At 42.5% G+C, this 12,274-nt stretch overlaps 1 protein-coding gene across 6 annotated transcripts in view; it reads right to left on the bottom strand.

Annotated features, from left to right (window-relative positions):
* Positions 1–12,274, bottom strand: part of SLC8A1 (solute carrier family 8 member A1) — a 287,632-nt gene that overhangs the window by 247,077 nt on the left and 28,281 nt on the right. For 5 of the 6 annotated variants that reach the window (XM_034427507.3, XM_034427511.2, XM_034427512.3 and 2 more), the window contains exon 1: positions 7,037–7,802. The exons of the other annotated variant lie outside the window; for it this stretch is intronic. The gene's annotated coding sequence lies outside the window, so the exon portion shown is untranslated. Of the gene's footprint in view, positions 1–7,036; positions 7,803–12,274 lie in introns of those variants that run through there. 6 annotated transcript variants of the gene reach the window in all.

The raw sequence follows: 12,274 nt of genomic DNA, 5'->3' as shown, positions 1-12,274 counted from the left end.
GGTACTCAGGTCCAATGCCATGGAGCGCTTTAAAGGTGGTAACCAACACCTTGAATCGCACCCGGAAGACCACTGGGAGCCAGTGCAGCTCGCACAGGAGGGGTATCACGTGGGCACAACGAGTTGCGCCCATAACCACCCGCGTGGCCGCATTCTGGACCAGTTGGAGCCTCCAGGTGCTTTTCAAGGGGAGCCCCATGTAGAGAGCATTGCAGTAGTCCAGTCGGGAGGTGACAAGGGCGTGAGTGATTGTGCGCAAGGCATCGCGATCCAGAAAGGGCTGCAACTGGTGAATCAGGTGAACCTGATAAAAAGCCCCCCTGGCCACGGCCGTCATATGTTCTTCTAAAGACAGCTGTGCGTCCAGGAGGACGCCCAGATTGCGAACCCTCTCTGTGGGGGGTAAAGACTCATCCCCAATAGTCAGCGATGGCACCAGCTGACTATATCGCAACACATAAGGACTGGTTGGTGCTACTTTATATTTTTTTCAGCATGACAGATGTAATTGCACTTGGAACTTCTGCTAGCCTCATTTCTCATTTTTCCTCATCCATATGACAGAGCAGCATAAGTTTCATTTAACATACCTGTTCTAATTCTAAAGAATTATGTCAGTTATAAGGTAAGCCAAGTTACTTTACAAATTTATAATGCCAAGAAAAGCAATGATACTACCATAACCTCTCTACTTCATAGCATCTACAGTATCTGTTCCACTAATATAATGGCACACAATTAAGCCATAATATAGATTGTTTGATTTTGGCTTATCATGCTGTGTTAACCTTGCCATTATGGATCCTATCACAGAGTTTATGGATTAATAGGTTATATGAATCAGGTGGTTATGATTTATTAACTTAATGTCCTTAAATAAACTGTGGTTTGGCACAATACACAAACTCAACAAATAATGGCTGCATTTTCAAGTGCATGCTAATAGTTGAATCAGTATGAAGTAGCCAGTGTCTATTATTGTACCATATTAGTAAAGGTACTACTTTCATGAAGAAGTCTTTCATGTAACCTGAACGTGAACCCAGAAAGCACAAATCTGGAAATGAAAATTCAACTGAAGAAGGCCATGACCCATCCTTGTCAGATGGACCAACTAAGTTAGACAAAGCTAATTCAGTCGCTTTGCATTGAGGCTGAAGAAAGCCATATTCTATACAAAGAACATTATCTATACAGGTAGTCCTTGACCTAGGACCACAATTCCCAAGTGTCATAAGTGTGAAAAATGGTCATAAGTCACTTTGTTGAGTGCCGTTGTAACTTTTAATGGTCACTAAATGAACTGTTGTAAATTGAGGACTACCTGTATATTTGTATTTTTATTAATGTTAATAAACTTTTAACTGTCATCATTCAACTATATCTTCTTGTTATACTGTTTTTATTGTACATCATTTTATACATATTTTACAGGGGTGGGTTCTACTTACCTTTACTACAGTTCGCAACGGGGCCGCACGCACGTGCTTGCTTCACTAGCACATTCTTCTGTGCATGCGCAGAAGCTTCTGCGCATGCCCAGAAGAGTTCTGATGGCATCGGTGTCGGTGGGCGGAGCCTCCCTTCGGTTTTACTACCGGTTCAATAGAAACAGTCCGAACCGGGGGCAACCCACCACTGGCATTTTATTGTATACACAGTCTCCTTAGGAGAAAAAGGCATATATAAAATAAATAAACTGCCAATCCTAAAGTGGAACAGCATAAAGTAAAACTTGTGATGGGTCTGTTAGTAACTTCTCACTAGCACCTGTCATTTTCTTTACCCAGAAGCTCCTATGGGTAGTGCTTTGTGACTGAGGTTACTACCCAAGTTACATCATCATCTAATGAAACTTTCCAAATCTGAAGTGGAATCCTGGAGTCGCAGCCCATAAATTCCTGAAGTTAGCACACTAGGGAAAACATATTCCAGGCCAATGTTTCTCAACCTCAGAAACTTTAGGACGATTTAAGAATTCTGGGAATTGATGTCCACAAGTTTTAAAGTTGCTGAGGTTGAGAAAACACCATTTTAAACAGCCAGCTGCTGGCCTGAGCAATGGGTACTGCCTATAAATTTTATAAATAAAAAAATAAATAATTTTATTTCTATACCGCCCTTCTCCCGAAGGACTCAGGGCGGTGTACAGCCTATTAAAAACACAAAGACAAACATCAGTTAAAAATAATTAAAATTATTACATAATTCGGCTGAAATTTAAAACCCCAATAATTTAAAACCCAATTTAAAAATCATTAAATTGATAGCCCGGCTTGGCGGAACAGCAGGGTCTTGAGGACACAGTGAAATACACGGAGGTCGGAGATCTTGCGCATTTCCGGGGGCAGTTCATTCCACAGGGCAGGGGCTCCCACAGAGAAGGCCCTCCCCCTGGGTGTCGCCAGCCGACATAACTTGGCAGATGGCACCCTGAGGAGACCCTCTCTGTGGGAGCGAACTGGCCGGTGGGAGGCTGTTTGTGGCAGAAGTCGGTCTTGAAGGTACCTGGGTCCTATGCCATGGAGCACTTTAAAGGTGGTGACCAACACCTTGAATCGCACCCAGAAGACCATTGGGAGCCAGTGCAGCTCGCGCAGGAGGGTGTCACGTGGGCACAACGGGTTGCGCCCATAACCACTCGTGCGGCCGCATTCTGGACCAGCTGGAGCCTCCGAGTGCTCTTCAAGGGGAGCCCCATGTAGAGACTATTACAATAGTCCAGCCGGGAGTGACCGTGCGCAAGGCATCCCGGTCCAGAAAGGGCTGCAACTGGCGAATCAGGCGAACCTGATAAAAAGCCCCCCTGGTCACGGCCGTCATATGCTCTTCTAAAGACAGCTGTGCGTCCAGGAGGACGCCAAGATTGCGAGCCCTCTCTGTGGGGGGCAAAGATTCACCCCCAATAGTCAGCGATGGCACCAGCTGACTATATCGGGAGCCAGCAGCCACAGCCACTCGGTCTTGGAAGGGTTGAGTCTGAGCCTATTTCTCCCCATCCAGACCCGCACGGCCTCCAGGCAGCGAGACATCACATCAAGGGCATCGTTGGGGTGGTCTGGGGTGGAGATGTACAGCTGAGTGTCATCAGCATACTGATGGATTCTCACCTCAAAACCACGGATGATCTCACCCAGAGATATATTCTACAAGTGGAGGTGGAATATACCCATATATTCCACCTCCACTTGTAGTCATTCCATCCCTGAATATATTTGAAATAGGACATGTGAAACATTGCAGATACTCATAGTACAGCATATAATTGCTCAGTAGCAGCACTACTGCAGCTCAAGAAATAATTGTCACTACCAAAGTTGCCTTCTCAAGTTATTTTAGGGCAAATAAGAGTTCTGTCAAAGGCCACATAAAAGCAAAAGTCATAATATCCCCCTTTTTTCCCCAAAGCAGCATGTATCTACCAGCTTACCAGCTATTGGGCAACAATGGCAGTGGGTGGATTATGTTTCCTGTTTATGATCTTCCCTAAATAGAATAAGCCAAAATATTCTTACAAACTGAATTAAATGTTTAGATGTCCAGAGCAGGATATTTCAAATATTAATGTTTCATCTTTCTGGAAATATAACAGAAATTCATACCTCTGAATCTTTCTAGCTTTGTATTTAAGGCAGCTGATTGACCGTAATCAGAACTGATTCTGTGTTTCATGACACAGAAAGATACAATAAAGTAGTAGCAACCTGGGAACTTCTTTATAGGATGCCAACATGACACTTTTTATCTTGCCCCCAAATGAGGAGAGCTATGCAATCACACAGAAAAGTGTGGGAGGTCTGGCAACATCAATTGCTAGGTAATCAGTTATGGTATAAGAAACTCTTGTTTTCAGAATATGTTTGACAAACGCAAAATTGGCATAGATTACAGATAGATCAAGCAGATGGAAAGTGGGAGGAAAATATCAGCCATCTACCTAGCTGATTAAAGAAGAAAAAACAGACATAAAGAGATTGATTGTGTATGCATGAATATATTTCTATCTATAAAGTTGTAATAAAGAAAGTAGCAACTTTGAAAGTATCTATGGAGTTGTTACTTCTTTTTAATAGCTTGTTTCTTGTCCCTTATCAATTTTCAGAAGTTTGTCAGTCTTCTATCACCACCTACAGCCACTTCAGATGGTTGAAGTGTCTCACAGAGCCGAGGTTAAAAAAAATCAAGCTGGCTCTTATTGCAGAATAAAACTAAAATTATTTATAAGATGCTGCCACCTATCCATCATTTTCCTTGACAATAACAGAACCCAAATAATACCAATCTCATATTGCTTAGAAAGAGAACTCAAGGCTGCATGTGATTCTAATTATTTATTTTATGTAAGGAAATTTTTAACTTAATACCTAAAAGGGGGAAAAGACACACAGAGAGACAGCTACTGTAGTGAGTTTAACAACAGGGGAAAATGTCCGTTGTGCTAATTGAAGCAAAATTAACTAGATTTAAACAATAGTTTGCTTTTACTTGTGAGGCTGAGTAACTGTTATGGAAAAATGAAGAAAAATGAAGTAAGCAATGGAAACATAATATTATTTAGTTAATACTCGACTACAGCAAAAACTGACATTTTGCATTTTCTTTCGATTTTTGTATTTCTTCTTCTCATTTCCTGCATTATATAGCTAATTATATAGCAAACATTTCTTTTCAAAATTGGACTTATTCTACTTAAAACTCTGCGGTTTGGATACAGTTAGTTTTCTTGACCCAATTCATGCATGCATGCATGCATACAACTGGCATGGCAATTGCTAGTTATTTGCTTAAAGAAGTACCAACACTTTGGATGATTTCATTTTAAGCATCTTAGTACAAACAGACCTACACCTTTATATACTATAACAGACACACACCTTTATATAGGAGAAAAGCGCTATGCACATTGCATGAGCTTCAGTACGATTGAGGCAGGGCTGAAAACCACCTTCAAGGGTCAGTCATGGATACTATAATTTGGTGAAAGCACAGTGATGCTAAAGCATTTGGCTCTGTTGCAGATCTGCATGTATATAAGTCTACCTTTGTAGAGTCAGTGCCGATTTAATGCTTCACCATGAAGTCAGACCATGACTGCCAAAAGGCACCAGTGGAGATTCTTTTCCTGAGAGGTTGGAAGAATGTGAAATACTTTCCCTCTATAACCTGGCCCTTCTCCTACAATCCTTCTGATAGATCTGGGAGAAACGCTGCATTCACATCATCCAGTCGCCCACCTATGCTCCCCCCCCTCAGCCCCTCAGTAGTTTCACAATGCAGCAGTGCCATTCAACTACTCTTTCGTTTTGAGATGTTGGATGACGGAGGAGGAGCACAGAAAGGGGGATTCCTTTCAGTGGGTGTGTTCTGCAGACATCCTGGAAAGGGCAACCTGGATCCATGCTTGATCACTGTTTTTTCACAGCAGTGCTTTTTAGGGTTGATTTTTTCCCCCTTAAATCAATCCATCCTTCCCTTTGTCTTTTTCAGCCAGATAATACATGAGGATTATTGTTCCTTCTTTGCTGCTCCCCTTCTTCCCCAGAAGCACACCCATAGCCTCCCTTTGCAGATCCCATGCTTTTCCTCCCCTTTCTGCAGACAATCATATCAAATCAGCTGTTAAGCATAGGAAAAAGATGATTCTTTAGAGTCTGCATAAAGACTGCATTTTAAAAAAAGCCCTCTTTGAAATATTATCTGCATAGGCAGACCCATAAGCTGACCCTCCAGATAGCAAAATCTGCACTACCATTTCTAATTTGTTGCAGTGTGTGTGTGTGTGTGTGTGTGTGTGTGTGTGTGTGTGTGTGTGGTGTGGTGTGCATGCATGCATTTTTTCTAAGGAGTTTCTTATTAACATTATGCCACTATCATTATCCTTCAAAACACACACATGCAAGCACACACACACACACACACACACACATACACTTGCTACTTTCCCTCCTTTCCATGATAGAGGGAAATACAAATTTCTGCTCCAAACCATTCATCAGCTTTGCTGCAGCACTGTCACAGAGAAAACATGCCCAAAGAAGCTGCCGAAAGAATCCTAGACTGAACATGGTCCCCTCTTCCAAATGACACACATGGAATTACCACAGCCAGCTGGATTTATTTTACCTTTCTGCAGCAACAGGTCCCTAGGATGCAAGTGAGAATCCCAGAAGCAGCACAAAATCCCCTGAAAGTTCCTACCCTGGACAGCTACACAGGTAGTAAAGAGAGAGGAGGAAAGGGGAGGGAAGATGGGAGGGGAAGTGGGTGTGTTTACAAAGAGATGTGTGCAAAGGAAAAAAGGGGGGCAGACTTGAAAAGGAACCAGTGGACCTTCTAGACAGGGTCAATCTGACACTTAGCATCTCTACCTCCTGCCTACCTAGCTTCAATTTTCCATCCTGGTTTTGCCTTTCTTATTTGGGAACTTCCACCAAAGGCTATCTCTCACCCTCAATATTGGAGTAGCTTATCATAACACCCTGCAATTTCACACACACCATATCCTCTAAATATTATTACATATTATTACATCCTTGGGTCTTTTAGGTCAAGTGCTTCTTTTTCAATTTCCCCTCCTAGAGGTCTTGACTACTATGCCCATCAGCCGTGGCGAGCAAGCACAAAGCCTGCCGGCTGTGGGCGATGGGCTTCGCAGTGAAAGCACCTCTTGCACACGCATAAAAGCACACACACACACACACACACACACACAGCTGCAATGGGTGGGCTCTCGGCAGCACGGAAGGGGGGAGAGGACTGCTGTGTGATGGCTGCCCAGCCAGCCAGGCTAGCAATCGTTAGCCGCCCAGGGAACGTTTCCATTCATTCCGACCAGACGCGTCCGCTTTTTTCGCTCCAGACTGGCTGGGTTGCAACGTGTCCGGTTTACTCCCCGAGACAGAGAGACCGACCGAAGAAGGGCCATCCAGCTGACGGATGCCCCCGCCGGGTTCCTGTTAGCGACCAAGCAGCGCTGCGGGCCGGACACAAAAGGCTCTCCCCGCGCTCTCATCCTCCCGCCGTTCTCCCTACCTACCTGCAGACCGAGCCGCTCGCAGCAACCCGGGTGACTTGATTCCGGGCGCCAGTCGAGCGCTCCTCCTGGCCGCCTTCTACCTCGTTCGCTCCTTCTTCCTCCCGCCGGGCCAGACACCGCGGATGCCGGCGATCACAGAGAGCTCTCCGCCGCCACCGAGACCATATCTGGAAAGCGCCAAGCGCTGGCGCCCCATGCAGCGCGGCGACAAGAGCAAGAAGCGCCCCCCTTGGAAGGAAGGAGTCGCAGGCGGGGGCAGACGCGCGCTTAAAGGAGGCGCGGCGGCGGCATTCCCCTCAGAGCGCCGCAGGACTCGCCCGCTCCTTCCTCCTTCCTAGCGCCTCCGGAGGCGGCGCGTCCCTTGCCTCCTTCCCGACGCCAGCTCTCTCTAACCGGGGCGTCCCTGCTCCCTCCTGTTGCCCTGGCCTGCAGACGGGACAGGCGCGGGCGGAGGAGCTTCGCCCGCCTTTTCCACGTGTCTACAAATTGAGGCGAAGTCTAACCAGCGAGTTTTTCGCGCTCAGAGAAAGGGATTGAAGGAGCTCGGCTCGGCTTTCTCTGACCACCCTGACCGGCGGTGCTTTCTTTCTTTCTTTCTTTCTTTTTTCCTTTCCTTTTATTTTTTCTTAACGGGGAGTGGGTGGCTGGGTGGGCGGGTCTCCTGTCGGTGCTGCAGAGAATATTTCCTGCCGCTACTATAGCGCAAGGAGCAGCCGCTTGTTTGCCAGAAGCTTTGAAATACAAGGCGGCGGAAAGCCACCACCCCCTCCGCCGTCAGCATGCGAGGCCCTCCTACCCACTCCTCAGAATGGCCACAGACGTTGCACGCGCACGCGTTCCTCTTTACTGCAGAGTTTTCGCAGTTCGCCTAAAGAACTCTTTAGTTGCACCGCGTGAATGAGAGGCAGCTTTGAACCGAGCCTATATATCTATTTCGGAGTCGCCCATGGCTTTGTAAAGTAGCCCGGGCGTCTCTTATTCACCTGTAGTGTAGTAGATCACCTGTATAGTGGACCCGTTCTACCTGCAGTACGTTATTGATCCTTGTGCGCCGTAATGGCTGTACGGTCGATGTATTTAGATTATACAAGTCAGCGTTTCAGCTTGCATACACCGCACAGACACGTGTTGCATAAGCATTGCTTGAAGGTGGTCAGCAGTATGGGAGGAAAAAAAATCTCATGTGCAAAGGTTATAGGAATTGAGCATGCTGACTGGAGAGAGAAAAAAAAGGGGGAACTTGAAGGTTTGTCACTAATAAAAAAGGGTCAAAGACTATCACTGTGCCCTTTGGGAACAGCTTTGTAAGTACAAGCAACAGATTTTGGTTAAACATTAAAATAATTCAATAATAAGAATTTGCCAGTGAAAAAATTATCTAAAGGAAAAATAAGCTTCAGACCCTATTTTGCAGTTTCTAAGTGGACCCTAAGCATGCTTTTTTCTTTCATTCTATGGTTTTAAACCACAACCTCAAAAAAGGAAGACTGACCCCCATCCCTGGTGATGTCAATACTTCTTAGCCTTCCCCTGTAGCCCTGGGAAACTTTTTTTTTTAAATAAATGCATAGAAATTGGTAGATTTGCGTTCTCAGACATTGCATTGAAACACTTGGACAACAACAACAACAAAAATACCACTACAAGATGTTTGGATGAAAGTTCCCGGAGAAAATGAGATTTTGAATGAAAAGATGCTGAAGATCTTATGGCCTTGTCTTTCAAGTTTCAACTATTTTTTTTTAAGATGGGTTTTCAGCACTGACTACAACTTAGAACAAATATCAATAGGCTAAATATCACAGCAAATCACATACTCTTATTTTGACAAATCCTACTCTTGATATTGACAAATATTCCATTTCATTCCAAATAATGCATGAGAAAATAAAGGATAATATATTCCCTTTAACTTTTTAAGAAATAGTCATTAAAATGGTTTACAATCTATGGTTTTGAGAAGTTAAAGAAACACTAAGTTGGCTTGCAAAACATGTTCTTGTATTGGAATCCTCTACATTACATTTTATGAAAATAAATGAGCACTCCAAATATACATGTACCAAAATTCCTTGTTCTGGCCATTATATCTTAAGAGATGTCTTCATCTGTATGGATTACCTTGGTATATACTCCAGTGTAATATCACTGGCAGAACATGTTTACTTGAGCTACATTCTTATTTCATCCTGCCCATGACAGAATCAGCCATTTGTCTAGTAGCTGACCACATAGGAGGTGATGGGAACTGTAATCAAACATATCTAGAGGGCACCAACCTAGGAAGACTCTTCCAGAGGTAATAAACCAAGATTGGACAAAAGAGTATCTCATCTTGGAAGGATACCAAATGCTTAAATGCTGTTCATATTAAATAACTATTGGTTGTTTTTTTCTTTTTAAATATAATATTAGTCAAGGAAAATTTAGAAATGTGTCTTGGTCTTATTTGAGGTATTATAAATTTTTATATCCTGTCGTTCTAGTGCAATGTTCTTCGAACTTGGCAACGTTTAAGATGTGTGAACTTCTAGGAGTTGAAGTCTCCAAGTTGCCAAGTTTGAAAAACACTTTTTTTGTGTGTGCACACCAATCAGGGCTGCTTATGTTGATTGAACTAAGTTCAACATTTCATTTAAAAGATAGAGAAGTGGTGATCCCTAAAAGAATCTAGATTTTTTTAAATGGCTTTAAATGTCATCATCAATACTTTGAATTCTGCCTGGAAACATTGTCTTATTTGGGACAAATGTCATTTTCCTGAGATTCTGCAAAGGTAGCCCATAGGTCAAATGTGCTGTAATTACAATAGTCCAATTTATTTACAGCAAAGGCATGTACTACCATAGTTGATGCCTGGCTCATTACAGACAAATGGCATTGGCAAATAGTTTTAAAGTGGATGAAGATTCCTAGTTGCAGCTGCTAGTTAACCATCTAAGAGCAAACCTGAACCATAATTATCTCCAGACAAGAAGTTCTATAGAATGAGTACTACTTCTACCAGAACTGGATGAAATCCCATGTTCAAATCCTGACCTGGGTACCTCTCTCTTATCTAAATTAAGTTTCAGATTGTCAGCCTCATCTGGCCATTACTGCCATTAGACTTTAATTCAGAATATCAGCAGCATCCTAGGTAATAGCTGGTAGTATATGAAAACTAGAATAGAAGATGCATATCACCCACATATTATTAGGGCACAGTGACTTCCAAATCTTCTGTTAATTTTTGTCTGAGTTTTCACATAGCTGTTAAATAATGTAGAGACAAGACTGAACCCCGAGAAACATCATATGCCCATGTTTGCGGGGGGGGGGGGCTGACCATGTCCCTCAACATTACTTTCTAAAATTAATTTCCACTGAAGAAATTAAATCTTGTAAGATGGTACTTACTGTATTTACAGAAGACTATACATCAGGAGACATGGGCCAATCTGAGAACTTAGCAGGAACATCAGGTCATTCTTATAGAAAAACAAGTGCAATTATACGACTCTACTTAATTTCTCCTCCTGCCCTGGGGAATGGAAAAACCTGCTGGTTCACCAAGGACTTCCTGTCTCTGTGACAGCAACAATCTTAAGCAGTGAGAATCAAGGTGTGTGTGGCAAAGAATGCTAGATAGATGGCTTGTTGGCTTGACCCAGCAGTGCTCTTTTTAATACATTAGAATTGTTGTTTATTTAGATTTTTTTTAAAAAAACTTGCTAATTGATACTTTTCTCCAAGTACACAACTAAAATTGAAACAATAACCTAGCAACATTTGAGGTAAGAGGAAGTGGTTACTTTAAATTATCCTAGCATAACTTAAATGTGTTTGCATGTGTGAATGGATTTTTGTAGGGTAAAACTGTCTTCTATCAGAGGTGTGAATGGCTGGTCTGAGTATGTAAATAATAGGAATAGAGAGTTCAGGCTAGCTGGGATAGAATGTAAAAAGGAATGAAAGTCTTAGTTCAAACAGAGCCAATGTTTGCTTGAATGTCCAATCTTGCATACTAAATAAGAATACCAACTTTAAATGGATAAAGATTTCCAATAGGAGAATCACATATCCTTTTTATTTCTGAATTATATAAAAAGTTAGCTTCCACAAAAGAAAAGAGCTTTGTCCATGAAATCACTTCAAGTCAAACTTGTCTCAATGGCATCTAATTGACTAATGAACTCTAATTCATCTGCTCTAAGCAAAGTTGTAAGAGGGCAATGGAGAAGTGAAGAGGTTAAACATGAAGTTGGTAGAGGGTGTGGAGAATAAAAGGAGAATAGCAAAGAATGCTAAATTTTGGAGAAGAAAGTACAGAGGGGAAAAGAAAAGGATAACATCACAGCAAAACAAAATTCACTGTGCCCAAAAAGAGTGAAAAAAACCTATTATTGACTGAAATGAAACGGGCTGCTATGTTTTTATAATGAATAGTCCATTATTTTTCTGCCCTTTCTGCAAACACCTAGGGCTCCAATTTGGCCAGTTCCAGAGGGTGTGAAAGTTCAGAGCCATATGCCAGTATTTGCTTTTCCTGATTTTTAAACACCAGAAACCACAGAGAAGAGGAGGCAGTTCAAATTTCACTTGCTTCCCGACATGGGTGCAAGTTACTCCCAGCAAGGGAGGACCAGACTCAAGCAGGGTAGATGAGAGAAGAAACACAGAACATCATCATTATTGTTATTACAGTGAAAGGTTGCAGTGTAAGCTAGAGTTCATTGTGCTGGGTAGGGTGCAAGCATGGAATCTGACAGAAAATAAGAACAACAGCTATAGGCTGCAAAACCAAACATACTTACCTGAAAGAAAATTGCTGTGCAGTGGATGAGGTACAATTTGCAAGGAAATATTCTTGCACTGTGAATTTAAAAGGTTCTGGGATGGATTTATGCACCCTATAAAAAATGCAAATTGCCTCCCTGTAACTGGCTAACCATGTTTTTGGCATTTGTCCAGCTCTGGCCTTCTCTTATTTGCTTGATTATAGCTCTGACTCTTTGGTTCAGTGTTTTCCTCTTAGGGCAACATCAGGAATTCATGCACCATATTTTTGGAATATCATTATCTCTCTTACTTTTAGTCACCCATATCCTCAGGATGAGACAGCTGTTATCCCCTTAGTTTCTCAGTTATACAAACGTATGTAGAAATTAATAACTGTTTTTGGAAGGGTTTCTAAGTGGTTCATTTTTTTCCTTTTAAGAATTGCTTTTCTGGCACCCCTGTATTATTTTACTAATT

The sequence above is a fragment of the Pantherophis guttatus genome, chromosome 1 (assembly GCF_059756535.1).
Source record: "Pantherophis guttatus breed Tessera chromosome 1, ASM5975653v1, whole genome shotgun sequence".
Taxonomy (NCBI): domain Eukaryota; kingdom Metazoa; phylum Chordata; class Lepidosauria; order Squamata; family Colubridae; genus Pantherophis; species Pantherophis guttatus.
The sequence above is the reverse complement of the archived record's forward strand: the minus strand, read 5'-3'. Positions and strand labels throughout refer to the sequence as shown.